The sequence below is a fragment of the Odontesthes bonariensis genome, chromosome 11 (genome assembly GCF_027942865.1).
Source record: "Odontesthes bonariensis isolate fOdoBon6 chromosome 11, fOdoBon6.hap1, whole genome shotgun sequence".
NCBI lineage: Eukaryota > Metazoa > Chordata > Actinopteri > Atheriniformes > Atherinopsidae > Odontesthes > Odontesthes bonariensis.
Window position 1 is genome coordinate 30,561,013 of NC_134516.1, and position 19,944 is coordinate 30,580,956.

General features: G+C 39.7%; 8 non-coding genes across 8 annotated transcripts; all 8 read right to left on the reverse strand.

The window, feature by feature from the left end:
* Positions 1-952: 952 nt before the first annotated feature.
* trnat-ugu (transfer RNA threonine (anticodon UGU)) lies at positions 953-1,026 on the reverse strand. Its single transcript has one exon. It is a non-coding gene; the product is annotated as a tRNA-Thr (tRNA).
* A 6,271-nt stretch (positions 1,027-7,297) lies between these two features.
* On the reverse strand, positions 7,298-7,371 carry trnat-ugu (transfer RNA threonine (anticodon UGU)). Its single transcript has one exon. It is a non-coding gene; the product is annotated as a tRNA-Thr (tRNA).
* Positions 7,372-7,990: 619 nt separating this feature from the next.
* On the reverse strand, positions 7,991-8,064 carry trnat-agu (transfer RNA threonine (anticodon AGU)). Its single transcript has one exon. It is a non-coding gene; the product is annotated as a tRNA-Thr (tRNA).
* A 261-nt stretch (positions 8,065-8,325) lies between these two features.
* Positions 8,326-8,399, reverse strand: trnat-agu (transfer RNA threonine (anticodon AGU)). Its single transcript has one exon. It is a non-coding gene; the product is annotated as a tRNA-Thr (tRNA).
* A 4,237-nt stretch (positions 8,400-12,636) lies between these two features.
* Positions 12,637-12,710, reverse strand: trnat-ugu (transfer RNA threonine (anticodon UGU)). Its single transcript has one exon. It is a non-coding gene; the product is annotated as a tRNA-Thr (tRNA).
* A 304-nt stretch (positions 12,711-13,014) lies between these two features.
* Positions 13,015-13,088, reverse strand: trnat-agu (transfer RNA threonine (anticodon AGU)). The gene has a single exon. It is a non-coding gene; the product is annotated as a tRNA-Thr (tRNA).
* A 261-nt stretch (positions 13,089-13,349) lies between these two features.
* trnat-agu (transfer RNA threonine (anticodon AGU)) lies at positions 13,350-13,423 on the reverse strand. Its single transcript has one exon. It is a non-coding gene; the product is annotated as a tRNA-Thr (tRNA).
* A 619-nt stretch (positions 13,424-14,042) lies between these two features.
* Positions 14,043-14,116, reverse strand: trnat-ugu (transfer RNA threonine (anticodon UGU)). The gene has a single exon. It is a non-coding gene; the product is annotated as a tRNA-Thr (tRNA).
* Positions 14,117-19,944: the final 5,828 nt, after the last annotated feature.

Genomic DNA, 19,944 nt, shown 5'->3' on the forward strand with positions numbered 1-19,944 from the left:
AGGTAGCTTGTGGCTGTAAAAGATGGTTCTATATATGGATCTATATAGGGAGTATAGGGAATTACTCACTGAGTCTGGTCCTTTATTTTATTATTTATTTTTTCGTTAGCACAAGTTTCTTGTGTTTACCTTGAATAGGGATGGCTCAGGTAATCCTGAAACATCCCATAGTTAAGCTGCTATAGGCCTAGACTGCTGGGGGGCCTCATCTGTCACACCTTTCCTCAATTTACTCTCTTTATGTATATGTGATATTATTGTGGTCATTAACTCGTGTTTCCCTGTTCCAACAGATATCCTTTGAATGGTGTTACAGTGCCGCCGCCGCTGCGGCCCTCCCCCCCTTTCTGTCTTCTCAAACCCCAGCTGGTGGAGGCGGATGGCCACCCTTCCTGAGTCTGGTTCTGCCAGAGGTTTCTTCCTGTTAAAAGGGAGTCGTTTCTCTCCACAGTCGCCTCAGGCACGCCGCTCAGGCCGGGAGATTGGACCGAAAAACAAAAAGTTTTCAGTGCAATCTGTTGGTTTTCTTAGCTAGGAAATTGTTTTTGAATTAGCTCTATATGAACGAATTGGATTATTTTATGAATTATGATTATTATTAATTAATTGAATTCCAATTGGCTTGAATTGGACTTACTATCTAAGTGCCTTGAGATGACATTTGTTGTATTTGGCGCTATATAAATAAAAATGAATTGAATTGAATTGAGTTTTTGTGATTTATTTCCAATATTCATGTGATCTCTGCATAAATCAGGGCTTGATGTTATTCAAATTATCTCCATATGTGAAAACATTGGATTAAGTCCCAGTTCAATCTTCTGTACCTCAAGAATAGTTAAAGCCATGAGATGAAGTGCCTCCAAGTACAGACTGTTTTGGAAGTCCAGCACTCCTGAAGCACTGCTGTAAACAATTATGGCACCATGTTGATGTACATAATAACACCTTATTGCACTGCTGGGATTTGAACCCAGGATCTCCTGTTTACAAGACAGGCACTTTGACCAACTAAGCGACAGCGCCACATGGTTCATAAAACTGATGAAAGAATAAAGCAAACATTTTGCTTGTTAGTACTTAAAATCAAAATTACTTTTTAAGATAGTAAGTAAGCGTTGTTTCTAAGTGCTTGTTAAAATGACTATTTCAGGTAGTAATTATGTGTTTTTTAGGCGATGTGAAAACCGTTTGCTGTGACTTTCAAATATGCTTCAAAAACTGGACGTGTTTCTTCAGATAAACTCCTGACCAACTGTGAAAAAGCAGTGAAAATGTCTGGCCTGTATAAACTTTGTGATGTCAAACAAGATCAGAGATGACATGAATGTGATGTCACCACAGTGATGACATCACAACTTTGTGAAGGCTTCTGTTCTGTCTCTTCTGGTCTGTGGTTCCAACCACAGATTCTGGATGGAACTGAAGTCCGGATTCCAGAATGTTGATTTGTGTTCTCTGTTAATCTCTGGACGACTTCAGCTGATTACTTCCTGTCACTGTCACGTTGGAAGGTCCACTTCTGCCAGTTTTTCAGCAGCCAGTATCATGTTTTCCACCAGCAGTGTTTCCCAAGACAGAATAATGTCAGTTTGTTTAAAATGTTGCCAAAATAAACTATTACAATTACAACAAATGTCATCTCAGGGCACTTCAGTAATAAAGTCCAATTCAGGCCAATTGGAGTTCAATTCATTGTAATTATAATCCAATTCATTCATACAGAGCAATTCAAAAACTATTTCCTCGCTAAGGAAACCAACAGATGGCACCGAACTTGCACTATTTCTAATTAGATATAACTTTTTAACAGTTCTAAGATCATATCTTTCTGGTTTTATTTGCATTTTACAAAGAGTCCTGAGTAATTATGAAAGTGGGGTTTTAATTTGAAGTAAAAGCCTCAAAATAAAGTGATTTTTAGGAGTATGCAGGGATTCATTTCCATCTAATGAACAGGTCAGTTATATTAAACAGTGGGCCGTGTGAGCAGCAATCAGGGGAGTAAGGAGTTCACAGATCATAGACAGAGGCAACCGTCCAACTATTCAAAGCTTTTAAAATGAGTAATAAAATCTGACAGGTAACCAGGGAAGGAAGTCCTTTAATCCTGGAAATATTCTCCAGGTGATAGTCGGCTGACTTCCTAACTGAGCTGATCTGGCTGCTGAAGTTCAGCTCTGAGTCCATAATAACACCCAGATTCCTGCTTGGTTTGTGCTTTTTAACATCACAGCCTGAAGCTGAGCTCAGATTTTTAACAGCTGACAATGACCTCTGTTTTATCTTTGTGTAGCTGCAGGAAGTTCTGGATCATCCGGTTGGTTATTTGTTGGAGGCTCTTTGCTGGGCCAGTTATTCCTCTGTGCCAGCAGCTGAGCACCAGTTCTGCCAAAACTAACAGGAAACATCATCCTGCACCGCTGGATTATCAACAAGTAATACTGACCAAGTCAGGAGATTAAAAAGGATGCAGAGGACAGGCAACCATCTCCTAAACACTGGACTTGTGTTTGACACCAGTCTTTGAACTGCTGTGAGACCGTTGTTTCCTTCATTCGTTTTTCACCTTTTTTTCCAAAACTACTTGGTCGAAAGGTGTAAAACATTAAAAGTACTGGGTTAAAGTTAGAAAAGCATCATGTTTAGGAAATAAAATACACTTTTGGGGGAAAAACTTGGCCAATAAGACCAGGAGCTCCTGACCTGTCTCATACATTTCAGTAAGACCTCGGGAAATTGTACCAAAAAAGGGCAAAACATGTCTCCTTTAAAGGACCAATAAGAGCTACATCTCAGACTCTACAGGCCTCAGTTAACTTGTTAAATGTGTCAGTGGGTCGGTGTGAAAACTCAACATCTAGGATGTTATTTCCAGCTTCTACGTTTAACTGAAATAGAAAATCTGAGAATTACGACAATTTGGGTAGAGCTATTTTACGACAGTAAAATGTTTGGCAGTGACTAAGTGCCTTTAGCACAGACAGGAGGGTGGAGGCGAGAGGAGACAATGAGGCTGATACCAGACCAACCAGATGAGCCTCCAGCGTCCACCTGTCCTGATAGTCCCTCACAAGCAGCTGTCTGTTGTTAGCACGTTAAGCTTTGATTGGTCTGGGCTGGTCTGTGGCATCATTTATAAACCTTCACCCTTGCTGTTTCCTCTCATAGCTTGTTTTCACCATGACAGCTGCTGGGTTCCTCCTGAGGTATAAGCACAAGCTGCCTTTTACAGTTTTTGTTTGATTGATTGGAAACATTAGTTAATATTGCATTCTTACTCTTTGCTGTACATAATTTCAGGGTTTCCCTCTTTGCCTTGTTGACTGCTGCTACATGGGGTTTTCCCACTAAAGGTGTGCTATCATCTGTTGTGGTAAAACATTACATGCTTGCTTGAATTAGCTTCTGCTAAACTTGTTCTCATGCACCCAGGTTCAAAATCAGCAGGCCAGAGCAGCAGCGGCACAAGAGCTGCAGGTAATTTTGGCTCTTACCAGGGAGCAGCCGCTGGCCGCCCGGTGACCGTGCCCTACACTGCTTCCAGTGACGTTTATATGGCGACACCTGTGCAAGCCTCTGGCCTAAGTCAACCTGTTCTTCAGGCAGACCCAAGATTCAGCGGCTATGGCTCATTTGTGCCAACGCAGCTGGTTGTCCAAGCTCCCGGTTTTGTCCAAGCTCCTGGCCTTGTCCAAGGTGCTCTTCAGGCAGACCCAAGATTCAGCAGCTCTGGCTCCGTTGTGCCCGTGCAAATGGCTGTGCAAGCTTCTGGTGTCCCACAGGCTGTTCAGACGGGTCCAGCATTGAGCAGCTTGAGCTCTGGCCTGCCTGCAACAGGATACTCTACTGTCACTTATGTGCCTGTTGACGTAGGATCTGACACTGGCGCTCTGCAACCTGGAGCTGCCCAATCTGGACCACAAGGTAAATCTTCTGCTTGGAGTGTAGATGGCCCAAAATATGTTTGGAAGCCTAAAGGTGTCTGTGCGTTTTCATGAAGCCACTAGCAAATTTTGCCGAGCTCTATTATGAAGCCAAAACCTGCTGTTTAGTTTGAATTAAAAAATAAATAAAAATTCAGAACATATGTATTAAAACACAAAATGATGTTCAGGTGTGTAATAATGGATCCCTTCTGCTTGGAGGAAAGGCCCTTCACTTTAAGCAGCCTCACTGGGGCACCAAAGGGAACCTGAGCATTGCACCTGTGCTTCTCATTCAGTCTGCTCAATCTCTGTAGAGGGGGGTGGAGCTTTTAACTTTACGTCCTAGGAAACTGCGATGTCAACACTGTGCTATCAGAACTTCTGCTGTGAAAAGGACTAATTGTGAAATGTCTCCACACAGAAACCCAGTGGGCTATTGCTCCCTCAGTCTTTGAGGATGCGTCAGCCCAAGCCCTCAGCCTCACTGACGTTCTCCCTGCAGCCCCTCTGTCACCACCTGGCCCTGTCCTCCAGTCAGGGGAGACCTCCAGTGTCACCAAGGAAGCTGAACTCGGGAATTACCAGCAGCAGACGGAATTCGGCTACCCAGATGACCGCCAAGGGTCTGGACCGGGATCCGCAACCGTACTGGTGCCACGCTTTGGTGTGGGTGGATCTCCTAACTTTGACTACAGGCTTTTGTACGGCTTGTACCCCTCTGGAACCTACAGCACCTTCAGCCAGCAGCATGAGAAGGGCAAAGACTACTTTCAGGATGTCCACTACTTGAAGGAGCATATTACTGACAGCCATGGTTCTGGGCAGCAGAAAAAGTTCTTCCCAAGTGCCCGCTAGAGCTGAACATGATGTGCAGAGGGTATGTTGAGTGGTACCTGCAAATGTCTTTATCTCAATGCTCTAACTCATCTGGTTCTGTTTCAGATTGGAAAGCTGAATCCAACGGCACAAGATTCTTTTAAGTCTTTGAATTAAAATGTTGTCAAATTATCTTGCTTCAGAATGATTAACTCTTTCGGTGCCATTGACGTAGACAGACGTCAATTTAAAAAAAAAAAAAAAAAAAAAAAAAACGCTGACTGCCATAGACGTCAATTGCGTTTTTCAACGGAGCGGGCTGGGGGACAATCTAGCGGAGTTTGTCACTAAATATTAGGCTTGTAAACACTAAACAGAGAATGTACTGGCAAAATTACCCGCAAGGTGGCAGCAGTGCCACTTTGCACAAAAAAAAGCTTGTTTTTTGGGTCAAACAGCTGTTTTTGGTGAAACCAACCTATGTTCTAGTGTATTACTAAAGGACTGAAAATGGTAGAAACAAATTCTTTTTTTTCCTGATTAAAGAAGAGTACTCTTTCGTTTGGTAATTTCAGTGTGTACATAGTCATAAGACACTTTTCTGTGAGTCTTGGAAAATCAGTCAAAATACTGAAACACTTGGCAGTATGGGTCTCTCTGCATTAAATGTCTAGCAGTCAATGAGTTAAGGGAAACAATGGCCTGTGAACACCATCTGGGTTCAAGGTAAATGGCAGGCATCACCTGTCATATTTGACTTGGACGTTCTGCTTTTGGTTTCAAACATGGCTTCTCAAAGCTCTGCATCTTGAGAGGAATTGCTATGGAAGTGTTAAATAGTTGCTCAATTGACTTCAGCTACAGCATCCTTTACAGCCATTTCTCTCCACCTGTACATGGCAGCCAGACACAATCCCTTCTATAGAGTGCATAGTAGCCAACCGGAAGGCTTGAAATACTTGGCTGGATACTCCTTAAATATTCTTCTGCAGTTAAAGGAGAACTCCGGGGCACTTGAAGCGCAATCCCATTGCTAGAGGTTGTCAAATACTGATAGTATGAAACAGACTGGTTCAAATCTGCCTTCCCTGTGTGGAGTTCGCGCAACCTGTCATGCGAGGCTAATACGTGGTGGCTAAGGGGCAACTGCTAACCCTTCCACGTAAAACAACTTGCACACTGCAGAAACGTCACACCACTTTATAAACCATCTGACAAAGTCACAAGCCTTACCATCAAAACCACATGCATGGTTCTCACATTACTGGCATGGGGACGTTACAAAACAACTTTATAAACAGCATGTTACTTACCTCTTGTTGGTAGGCGCGCGCATGTGAAAGCCCAAAAGAGTCGATGGACGATAATCCCATATACAAAACAATTAATCTTCTCTAGAAAAACTGTGTTCAAGTATTTAAAACATTACAATACATGCCCAGTAATATTGTTGTCGTCGTGTTTTATTTGGCAGCTCGTTCATGCTCGCACTATTTTCTTAGCGGTGGCGGAGTAATATCAACGAACATCCAGTACAAAATGTCAAATAAAACACGACAGAAGCAACTTTTCGCAACGAAATTTGATATGGATTACCAGTGCACACCAGTAACCACTCCGGTGAGTTGATGATTTTGAAAACGGACGTTTCAAAATTAGGCAAATACCGGGGACAGCAGTAAAATAAAAAAAAAACGGTGGGGGGGTTCTTTTTTTTTTTTTTTTTTTTCCTTGTCCTGTCCAGCATTTTGGCAGCAGAATTGTAATCTGAATACCGTTTATGCTAAACACATTTGCTATGCCAAGGGAAGCTTTATGAATGTAAAGCTCCCCTTGATGCCCATCAACTCCTCATTTTTATTTATTTATTTTTGTTACAATATTTAACATGATATGATAATAGTGCCGAACCGGACCGGGGGACAGAGAGAGAGGGAGAGCGAAGAAGAGAAAAAAAGAACAGAAACATGAAGAGACAAACATAAAAAACAATGAAAAATCCGACAACCAGCTGCTACACCTGTAAAAACAAAACTGAAGACGATTCACGGCTTTTGTGGGGAATCCAACCTGAGAAGCACCAGGAGCACCTGTAAGCAGACAAGCAGAGAACAAACACACAAACAAAAAAAAACAAAAAACACAAGCAGCAGCAATCTCATATAATACACAGGTGACCTTAAACCACAGGACAGCACAACAACTGCTTAGTGAGCATGCTACTGGGCTAATTAAAGCCTGGTTTATAGTCGGTAACGCAAGACGCAAAGCAAGACGCAAGAAGAAACGCAAGCCCTTGCGCGGTTGCAAGCCCCCCCTTGCGTGCTTGCCTGTGTCAGCCTACCAGCCCCGCCAGGTCCCCGCCACCCAGGGGGGTTCTAAAACATTGCAGACGACTCATAAATGAGGCTTAATGTTGAAAATACCACAGTTCTCCTTTAAAGCCATGAGATGAAGTGCCTCCAAGTACAGACTGTTTTGGAAGTCCAGCACTCCTGAAGCACTGCTGTAAACAGTTATGGCACCATGTTGATGTACATGATAACACCTTAAGGCACTGCTGGGATTTGAACCCAGGATCTCCTGTTTACAAGACAGGCACTTTGACCAACTAAGCCACAGCGCCACACGGTTCATAAAACTGATGAAAGAATAAAGAGCAGGAACTGGATCCACCTCAGGAAATGTTTTTTGTGATTCTGTACCTCAAGAATACTTAAAGTCATGAGTAGAAGTGCCTCCAATTGGTTCAAAACTTCATCATATTTTGCAGATATTGTTGGGTTTTCAACTCAGACCCTGGTGTTCATGAGGAAGTCACTTTCACCAGTTACAGCCAGATCTCATGAAGCGGTGTACTTATTACACGCCAAGTCATTTACTGTGTTTTTACAAGGCTTTTTTATGCTTTTGCGTATTATTTTCTGCTACATATTTCAAGAAAATGACGTCCTGCCCTCAGCTTTTACTCTAACTCTGACTATTTCACGGTTTGTACGTTCATTTTGATGTTATGTAGTGTGACAGGAGGAGAACCTCCACCGTACTGTACCCTAACCATTTGACTTGTTATGTGAACGGAGGAAAATTACACTCTGAAAGTATAAAATAGGCATAAATGAGACTTTAAAAGCTGTGTGCTGTTTATACACACTTTCATTAAGTGGACCAGTGAAAAGGATTTAGTAGAAAGCTGATAATAAGCTGTTTTATATGCTAAGTCATTGCTTGCTCTGAAGGCCTAAAGGCACTGGTGGGATTTGAACCCAGGATCTCCTGTTTACTAGACAGGCACTTTGACCAACTAAGCCACAGCGCCACATGGGTCATAGAATTGATGAATGAATAAAGAGCAGGAACTGGATCCATTTCAGGAAATGAGCTACAGAGACTTTCCCAAAACTAAATGTGACTTCTAAAAACATTTTTATGAAGTCTGACCAAAGAACAGACTCATAATAACCATGATGCTCATTGAAAGGTCCATCATTTGATGAAGAGCAACAATGCAAAGCATTCAGTAGAACCCTGATAACAACCAGTTTCTCATGCTAAGTCATAGCTAGCTCTGAAGGACCACAGGCACTGCTGGGATTTGAACCCAGGATCTCCTGTTTACTAGACAGGCACTTTGCCTAACTAAGCCACAGCGCCACATGGTTCATAAAACTGATGAAAGAATAAAGAGCAGGAACTGGATCCACCTCAGGAAGTGGTTTTTGTGATTTATTTCCGAAAATCATGTGATCTCTGCATAAATCAGGGCTTGATGTTATTCAAATTATCTTCATATGTGACCCGCTCTGGCGAAATGAGTCGGAAGTCGCAACGTTCTATTTTGAGGTACGGGCAGATAACGTGAAAAAACAATGGATTAAAACATTTTTTTTTTTAGCTAATTTCAAAGAATAGACATTAAAAAACAATCTCCCAAAGTTGTATAGTCCATATAATTGAGGAAAGGCACGTAAATGACAGTTCAAGTTGACTTGCAAGTTGTATTAAATGCGTTAAAATTTAACAGGTTGAACTTCAGACTCCTCTCCCGTTAACGTCTACCGTTCCTATAACCTCTGAGGATTTCCCTTTAGCTCTGAAACGTCTCTATCGCTGCTAGCTTCATAAAACCAATCAAAATGCTTAAAAATGTACACAAACAGTGACACAAAGGCCCACAATAGGCGCGAAGTCACGTTTCGAGTGACTGGTGAACGCGATTGGTCCAGCCATCACTCCTGTCAAACTAGCTATCTGTGTTGGTGTAGCCTAAACTAATCGTAGAAAGTCTCTCAATATTCGTCATTGTCAAAAAAGTAATCGTCTTATATTACAATATTAGTATTGTGTAGTACTGTAGTATAGTGTAGTGTGTTGATATGTGTTTTTGTTTTGAAATGTCATTCGCTAAAGAAAGTAGAGTCGTGAAAGCTTTAAACTCCCGTGGCGTCCAATTTTAGCTCTGCTGCTGGACAGCAAGACTTGCTAGCGCTAGTTACTGATTTTTTTGGAGCTGAGTTGATATCTTCTGAAGAAGAAAATGACAGCGATGTCAAAGACTCGGATATGGAAAAGGAGCAAGAATTCGCCACTCATGTGGAAGATGACGATGAAGTCATTGAGCAACCTGTGACTGATATTAATGAGGTGACGAGGGCTGTGTCGAGCTGTGAAGCAGTGTGTGTGGGCACAAAAATAAATATTTTATAATCATTTGGGCTTCAGTCTGGTTTAAAACCATTTTATATGTGTACAAATAACTTTGGTAAAATTAAGCTTTAAAGGGGATAGAGAATCAAAATCGTCTTTTTCCCGTTTTTGGTGTTAGTTCTGAGTCTCCCCACTGTGGGGAGCACACACGAAGTGCTAGCAAGTGTCAGAACCTCTGTTTCAAGTACTCCCCCTTTTTTGAGTATCCCCCATAAGAGTTACAAGCCCATTTTTGTGAAAAAGTGACGTCACTTTTTCAGCAATCGCCCCCCCCCCCCCCCCCCCCCCCCGCACCCAAGTCCACAGCCACTCCGTTTCAGACACGCCCCTTCGGCAAGAAACAGGAACAGGTGTGCCTTCCAAGGCTGTGAAAGCGGACTACGATCGTAATATATTCTTCCCCCGGAAAGCAATGTTCGCGATCAATGGCTTTTATTTATTTTTAACAGCATCCCCAACCGCCGACTTTTCCTTTGCGCTGCGCATTTCACGGACTACAGTTTCACAAAGCTTGCACGGTTCCGAGCAGCTCAGTAGAAGGTCAGTTCCGACAGGGACAGACAGACTGCTGCGAGCTGTGCGCTCCGCTGAGAAGGTGCTCGGCTGCACGTCTCCAGGACTGTGGGGCGAGCAGCTCGGATCACAGCTGACCCTTCTCTATTTGCACCACTCCCCTCGGGCAGGAGGCTTCGGTCCATTCGGACCAGAACCTCCCGTCACAAAAACAGTTTTTTCCCCCTTGCAGTTGGACTTATGAACACTTCATAATCACCTCGTAACCTGCCCAGTCACTTTACCATCATTAAAATTGCACTAATGAAGCTGCACTGTTGTTGCTCTGTATATTGGATACTGTGTATTGTTGTACACACCTTGTACATTTTATATTCATACATTTTTATTCTTTATTTTTTATCCTATGTTACATGTTTGAACCTTACGCCGCAGCAAATTCCTAGTTAGTGAACACTGTTCACTAACAATGGCAATAAAACGAATTCTGATTCTTATGAGCTTTCTTTTCAGTCTGTGTAGCTCTGTTTTCAGTGAGAGCAAGGGCAGCCAATCAAGCAACGGCAACCTGCATTTCATAATGAGGTTGCCAGATAAGCTCTGAAACGACGGAAAGAGACGCATTCTAAACCCAGCATAGTAACAGCTGTTTCAGAGAGCCTTTTAGGGAGGTTCTGAGCCATTACAGACCCAACCAAATTTTTTTGGGCTACATATCACATCACAGAACAAGGATTAATGCCCCATTCAACCATTCTCTATCACCTTTAAGATAAAGAGTTTATCCCTTTAAATTCACAGGATTTTGAAAGATATCAACAATAAAACGGGCAAAAAACTTTAAACGCGATTTTCTCAGGTTTTCAATCGTAAAAATAGGGTGGAAGTTCATAAATCAAATGGCCATATTTTGAAAACCATCCAACGTATGACTTTGACTATGGTATCATTTTAAAGCTTATTTCCATTCCTTTCTTTTGATACCAAAATCTCAATTTTGACATTTGGGTCACTGTGACTCATTTTGCCGGATCAGGTCACATATGTGAAAACATTGGATATAGTCCCAGTTCAATCTTATGTAACTCAAGAATAGTTAAAGCCATGAGATGAAGTGCCTCCAAGTACAGACTGCTTTGGAAGTCCAGGGCCCTCATTTATCATTCGTGCGTAGAATCCCTTCTAAATCCTGTCGTATGAGTGAAATTTAGAATGTGCCCAAGTACAAAAAAACCGGCATTCATCAAACGTTCTTACACAGGTCGTACGCACACAGGTAGGTAATCTGCAATGATAAATACCACACCTGCCAGTTCACCTTGCGCGGGCACGAGCAGACTAATTTGCATCATGGAACGCCCCCAAGTAACCATATATGGCACCAACATTCCCTTTAAAAGCCAGCGGAACTTGCTTGCTTGCGCTTGACATTTCTGTTCTCATGTGTCTATGCATGAAATATCTTTTAACTTATCTAGACTGTTGCCTGTTTTTAAATTAATTTAAATGATTTTATTTGTTTCTCTTTATATTCTTTTACGTATTTTTAATGCTTCTTGCACTCCCTGCTGCAATGCTTTTATTTTATGTAAAGCACTTTGAACTGTTTGTACATGAAATGTGCTATACAAATAAATTTGATTTGATTTGATATGATTTGATTGACTCAGAGCGCGGATCTCGAAAACACATGAGAAGCAATACAGAATCATACGCGGCGGACAGCACAGCTTTATGCCAATTACGCACACAGGCTCCACACCTCCACACACGCATCGCCTCTGCAATCACAACTCATTAGGTGAAATCACATTTTGCCAATATTTTAGAGACCCCCCAACATTTCCCAAATCATGTTTTCGGGGGGCCTCGTGTCAGTTTCAGGGGGTCTCGATCCCATCCAGCACTGTGGGCAGAATTCGGCTGATGGACGGCTGAGAAATGCCGCATCGATCTCCTACCTCGCGCTGAAACGTACCTGTAGCCAAAAAGCCCAGAGTGGACAGCACCTGTATATGCACAGGTATGGCTTGCGTGCGCTTAGTTTCTCGCTCGAGAAATGGCCCCAATTCACGGCAGAGTTCGAGCAATATATTTTTTGGAAATCTGAACCTGCTTAGAAGCCACTCACTACTTTCTGTCAATTAATCTGCACGCTCCCTAAACACGCGCTCCCTCCGTAGCGCACGGTTTTCCACGGTGTGCCTTTTATACCCACATCAATTAAACTAGGCTGATTATTGTCAGGTCTTCTGGTGAAACAATTATTGTTACACTCTGAATGAAATGCAATGAACGCCAGGTAGGTCTAATGCACCGTGCTTTGGAATTGCATAGGCTACACGGACCCAAATGCCGTCAGACATACTGTAATGCAACAATTGAATGAACATTGTAATATTCCCCTGTGCACCGATCAACACCATTTGCAGTTTCGTAATTCTATCACTAGGCAATGTGCGTAAGCATGGTCAAAGCTGTGCGTACATTTAGGCACATTTCTAAGTTCAAGTACACGTTCATAAATCCCACACTTTGCTCAGGAATGATCGCACGCACGCTTTACGCACAGATCTGTTCCTAAGAACGCTTGATAAATGAGGGCCCAGCACTCCTGAAGCACTGCTACAAACAGTTATGGCACCATGTTGATGTACATAATAACACCTTAAGGCACTGCTGGGATTTGAACCCAGGATTTCCTTTTTACAAGACAAGCACTTTGACCAACTAAGCCACAGCGCCACATGGTTCATAAAACTGATGAAAGAATAAAGAGCAGAAACTGGATCCACTTCAGGAAGTGGTTTTTGTGATCTATTTCCGAAATTCATGTGATCTCTGCATAAATCAAGGCTTGATATTATTCAAATTATCTTCATGTGTGAAAACATTGGATATAGTCCAAGTTCAATCTTATGTAACTCAAGAATAGTTAAAGCCATGAGATGAAGTGCCTCCAAGTACAGACTGTTTTGGAAGTCCAGCACTCCTGAAGCACTGCTGTAAACAGTTATGGCACCATGTTGATGTACATAATAACAACTTAAGGAACTGCTGGGATTTGAACCCAGGATCTCCTGTTTACTAGACAGGCACTTTGACCAACTAAGCCACAGCGCCACATGATTCATAAAACTGATGAAAGAATAAAGAGCAGGAACTGGATCCACCTCAGAAAATGAGCTCCAGAGACTTTCCCAAAACTAAATGTGACTTCTAAAAACATTTTTATGAAGTCTGACCAAAGAACAGACTCATAATAACCATGATGCTCATTGAAAGGTCCATCATTTGATGAAGAGCAACAATGCAAAGCATTCAGTAGAACCCTGATAACAACCAGTTTCTCATGCTAAGTCATAGCTAGCTCTGATGGACCATAGGCACTGCTGGGATTTGAACCCAGGATCTCCTGTTTACTAGACAGGCACTTTGACCAACTAAGCCACAGCACCACATGGTTCATAAAACTGATGAAAGAATAAAGAGCAGGAACTGGATCCACCTCAGGAAGTGTTTTTTGTGATTCTGTACCTCAAGAATAGTTAAAGCCATGAATAGAAGTGCCTCCAATTGGTTCAAAACTTCATCATATTTTGCAGATATTGTTGGGTTTTCAAGTCAGACCCTGGTGTTCATGAGGAAGTCACTTTCACCAGTTACAGCCAGATCTCATGAAGCGGTGTACTTATTACACGCCAAGTCATTTACTGTGTTTTTACAAGGCTTTTTTATGCTTTTGCGTTTTATTTTCCGCTACATATTTCAAGGAAATGACGTCCTGCCCTCAGCTTTTACTCTAACTCTGACTATTTCACGGTTTGTACGTTCATTTTGATGTTATGTAGTGTGACAGGAGGAGAACCTCCACCGTACTGTACCCTAACCATTTGACGTGTTATGTGAACGGAGGAAAATTACACTCTGAAAGCATAAAATAGGCATAAATGAGACTTTAAAAGCTGTGTGCTGTTTATACACACTTTCATTAAGTGGACCAGTGAAAAGCATTCAGTAGAACCCTGCTAACAACCAGTTTATCATGCTAAATCATAGCTTGCTCTGAAGGACCACAGGCACTGCTGGGATTTGAACCCAGGATCTCCTGTTTACAAGACAGGCACTTTGACCAACTAAGCCACAGCGCCACATGGTTCATAAAACTGATGAAAGAATAAAGCAAACATTTTGCTTGTAGTTTGTAAGTACTTAAAATCAAAATGACTTTTTAAGATAGCAAGTAAGCGTTGTTTCTAAGTGTTTGTTAAAATGATTATTTAAGATAGTAATTAAGTGTTTTTTAATGTGAAAACCGTTTGCTGTGACTTTCAAATCTGCTTCAAAAACTGGACGTGTTTCTTCAGATAAACTCCTGACCAACTGTGAAAAAGCAGTGAAAATGTCTGGCCTGTAGAAACTTTGTGATGTCAAACAAGATCAGAGATGACATCGATTGTGATGTCACTACAGTGATGACATCACAACTTTGTGAAGGCTTCTGTTCTGTCTCTTCTGGTCTGTGGTTCCAACCACAGATTCTGGATGGAAGTGAAGTCCGGATTCCAGAATGTTGATTTGTGTTCTCTGTTAATCTCTGGACGACTTCAGCTGATTACTTCCTGTCACTGTCACGTTGGAAGGTCCACTTCTGCCAGTTTTTCAGCAGCCAGTATCATGTTTTCCACCAGCAGTGTTTTCCAAGACAGAATAATGTCAGTTTGTTTCAAATGTTACCAAAATAAACTATTACAATTACAACAAATGTCATCTCAGGGCACTTCAGTAATAAAGTCCAATTCAGGCCGATTGGAGTTCAATTCATTGTAATTATAATCCAATTCATTCAATTCAGAATGAATCCAATTCATTCATACAGAGCAATTCAAAAACTATTTCCTCGCTAAGGAAACCAACAGATGGCACCGAACTCGCACTATTTCTAATTAGATATAACTTTTTAATAGTTCTAAGATCATATCTTTCTGGTTTTATTTGCATTTTACAAAGAGTCCCGAGTAATTATGAAAGTGGGGTTTTAATTAGAAGAAAAAGCCTGAAAATAAAGTGATTTTTAGGAGTATGCAGGGATTCATTTCCATCTAATGAACAGCTCAGTTATATTAAACAGTGGGCCGTGTGAGCAGCAATCAGGGGAGTAAGGAGTTCACAGATCATAGGCAGAGGCAACCGTCCAACTATTCAAAGCTTTTAAAATGAGTAATAAAATCTGACAGGTAACCAGGGAAGGAAGTCCTTTAATCCTGGAAATATTCTCCAGGTGATAGTCGGCTGACTTCCTAACTGAGCTGATCTGGCTGCTGAAGCTCAGCTCTGAGTCCATAATAACACCCAGATTCCTGCTTGGTTTGTGCTTTTTAACATCACAGCCTGAAGCTGAGCTCAGATTTTTAACAGCTGACAATGACCTCTGTTTTCTCTTTGTTTAGCTGCAGGAAGTTCTGGATCATCCGGTTGGTTATTTGTTGGAGGCTCTTTGCTGGGCCAGTTATTCCTCTGTGCCAGCAGCTGAGCACCAGTTCTGCCAAAACTAACAGGAAACATCATCCTGCACCGCTGGATTATCAACAAGTAACACTGACCAAGTCAGGAGATTAAAAAGGATGCAGAGGATAGTCAACCATCTCCTAAACACGGGACTTGTGTTTGACACCAGTCTTTGAACTGCTGTGAGACCGTTGTTTCCTTCATTCGTTTTTCACCTTTTTTTCCAGAACTACTTGGTCGAAAGGTGTAAAACATTAAAAGTACTGGGTTAAAGTTAGAAAAGCATCATGTAGGAAATAAAATACACTTTGGGGGAAAAACTTGGCCAATAAGACCAGGAGCTCCTGACCTGTCTCATACATTTCAGTAAGACCTCGGGAAATTGTACCAAAAAGGGCAAAACATGTCTCCTTTAAAGGACCAATAAGAGCTACATCTCAGACTCTACAGGCCTCAGTTAACTTGTTAAATGTGTCAGTGGGTCGGTGTGAAAACTCAACATCTAGGATGTTATTTCCAGCTTCTACGTTTAACTGAAATAGAAAATCTGAGAATTATGACAATTTGGGTAGAGCTATTTTACGACAGTAACATATTTGGCAGTGACTAAGTGCCTTTAGCACAGACAGGAGGGTGGAGGCGAGAGGAGACAATGAGGCTGATACCAGAGCAACCAGATGAGCCTCCAGCGTCCACCTGTCCTGATAGTCCCTCACAAGCAGCTGTCTGTTCTCTCTCTCTTTCGGATTTTATATTGGCGGTTGGCAAACAACTTTTAGTAGCATTACCGCCACCTACTGATATGGAGTGTGGATCACATGACATTTATCTATATCCCTATATTTATATATACCCGTTCAATATATATATATATATATATATATATATATATATATATATATACATATATATACACATATAAATATATATATATATATATTCACACACATATATATATATATATACCTATACATCAACACTCATCTATACACCCATATATCTATTTATGCCTACACTTTTACATACTCCCTACTCATATACCCTCATTTATATACTTTATCTATACTATATTCTATTATATAACCTACACCGTTTTAAATAATAAAAAATTACCTGATAACATCTGTTTCCTGATTCTTTTTGCAATAAATCTACTATATCTAATTTCATTTTCATCCTACTAAGCTTTCTAATTAAATTATTTCTCTGAGCCTGATAATTCCTACAATATTACATAACATGTTCTATTGTCTCATCTTCCCCACACTCACATTTCCCTGATTGATGTTTTCCTATCATATATAAGTTTTTATTTAATCCATTATGTCCAATTCTAAGTCTTGTTATAATGATCTCCTCTCTCCTACTTCTTTCTGTTCTTCTCATTTTCCCTATTTTCCTTTGTATTTTAAACAACCAACGTCCTTTTCTTTCTTCCTCCCATAACTTTTGCCATCTCTCTTCCATTTTTTGTTTTATAATACCCTTTACCTCTTTTACACTCATTCTTACATTAATATCAATCATTCCTCGTTTTACACTCTGTTTTGCCATTCTATCTGCCATTTCATTTCCCTCAACTCCATAATGCGCTGGTACCCATATAAAATGAACTATAAGCCCCATCATATTAATTCTATATAGTGTTTGTTCTATTTCTATTAATACATCTGGTCTACTTTCTGACTTACTATTTTGAATACTAACTAATGAAGAACTTGAATCTGAACATATAATTGACTTTAATGGTTTAACCTCTTCTATCCATTGAACTGCTAAAAGTACCGCAATCATTTCTCCAGTATATACTGACACTCCATCACTTACCCTTTTCCCCACTTTAATATTAAATTGCGGTACAATCATACCTATCCCTATCCTATCATCTAAAGTTTTAGATGCATCAGTATATATATGTACATAATTATAATATTGATTTATATATTCCTGTACAATATATTTATTCAAACTAAAATTATTTCTATTCTTCTTTTCTAATAATGATAAATCTACTTTTGCTTCAGGTATTATCCATGGTGGAACTGTATGTAATGGAATCATTTGACTTATATCTATTTTATCTAAATATTTTTCCCTACTTTTAGCATTTACTATTGTTCCATAACTTTTAATTTTTCCTTTTTCCCACCCTGTTTCTAACACTTTTACTGTTGGATTATCTTTTTTCTGACCTTGTAATTTTGACCAGTAGTTTAAGGATAATTGTTCCCTTCTCATTTTTAGAGGCATTTCACCCATTTCCACCTGTATTGCTGCTATAGGAGATGTTTTAAAGGCACCTGTACATATTCTTAAAGCCTGATATTGTATAGTATTTAACATTTTTAGATTTGTATCTGCAGCTGAATTATACACTATACTCCCATAATCCAATACTGACCTAATTAAACCTGTATAAATAGCTTTCAATGACCTTCTATCAGCCCCCCACTCAGTACCAACTAAACATCTCATTATATTCAAAACCTTCCTACATTTATCTATTATTTTCTTAATGTGTACACCCCAAGTCATTCTTTCATCCAACCATAACCCAAGAAATTTAAATTGCTTAACTCTTTCCAATTCCTGACCATATATTTTCAACTTAATTTCTCCATCCACTCTTTTCCTTGTAAAAAACATTATTTTAGTTTTTTCCACAGAAAACCTAAATCCCCATTTATATGACCACTTTTCCACCATTGAAATTGCTTCCTGTAGCTTCTTTACAATAAATTTTAAATTCCTTCCTCTTTTCCACATTGCTCCATCATCAGCAAACAGTGAACAACCCATTCCTCCTTCTGATTCCTTAAACATATCATTTACTATCACAGAAAATAATACTGGACTTACTATGCTTCCTTGTGGTGTCCCATTTTCTATATTAAAATTTTCAGAATATTCCTTCCCTATTCTCACTTGTATTTTTCTTTCTTCTAAAAATGTTTTAATCCATTTAAACATGTTACCACTTATACCCATTCTTCTAATTTTAACTAATAACCCTTCCCTCCACATCATATCATACGCTCTTTCAATATCAAAAAATACTGCTACTACACTCTCTTTATTTACTTGAGCCTTCCTAATTTCATGCTCTAAACCTATTACTGGATCCATTGTACTCCTCCCTTTTCTAAATCCACTTTGAACCTCTGTTATAAGTCCTTTACTTTCTATATAATATATCAATCTTTTATTTATCATTCTCTCCATTATTTTACATATATTGGATGTTAACGCTATTGGTCTATAATTTTCTGGTTTTGATTCATCTTTCCCTGGCTTTCTAATTGATATAACCACAGCTTCTTTCCAACTTTTTGGTATTTCTCCCTCCTCCCAAATTCAATTATACAATTCCAATAAAATGTTTTTAGAAAATTCACTTAAATTACTTACCATTATATAACAAATCTGATCTTTCCCTGGTGCTGTTAATTTACATTTTTTAAGTGCCCTATTTAATTCCATTATTGTAAATGCCATATTCAATACATCATCCGATTCTACCATTTTTTCCAATAGCTCCTTATTTTCCAGAATTGTTTTTTCTCTCCCTTTTTTCCCGTCTACACTGATATTTTCAGAACTATGAATTTTAACAAACACTTTTGCTAACATCTCTGCCTTATCTTTATCTGTCACTGCTGCTATTTCTCCATTATTTAATACTGGATATCCAGTCACTCTTAATTCCTTTCATTCTTTTAATCATTGTCCTTACCTTAGATATTTCTGTCTCCCTCCCTACTGAGTTACAAAAACTCCTCCAATAATCTCTTTTTACATTTTTAATAGTTCTTCTTACCATCGCCTGTAATTTTTTGTATTCATTCAAATTCTGAGGGTTATGATTTTTCTTTAATACTTTAAACGCTTTATTTCGTTTCTTAATAGCTGCAGTACATTCCATTGTCCACCATGGTACCAACTTCCTTTCCTTTTTCCCTCCTTTTATCCTTATAGTTTGATGAGCCGCTTCTACTATAGCATTACATATATTAAAATTCAAATCCTCAATACTACTATTTACATCCACTTTTCGTATTTTTAATTCACTATTATTCCTAAAAATATTCCAATTTGCAGATCTAAAACACCATTTTTTCATCTCATTTATACAATATTTCTCTATATGCATTTTAACTTCTATCATAATAGGGTAATGATCACTTCCTATAGTTGTTTCATTAAGTACTTTCCATAAACTTTTACCTGCTAAAGAATTTGACACTATTGTCAAATCAATGGCTGACTCTGTATTATTTTTTAAAATTAATTCTTGTTCCACTCCCATCATTTAATACTACCAAATTTTTAACATCCATTATTTCTTCAATTACTTCCCCATTATAATCATTATAACTACCCCATAATGAGTTATGCCCATTAAAGTCCCCACACCAAATCACTTTACCCTCTAAATACTTCCCAAATTCCTCCATTACCTCTAAAGATAGTT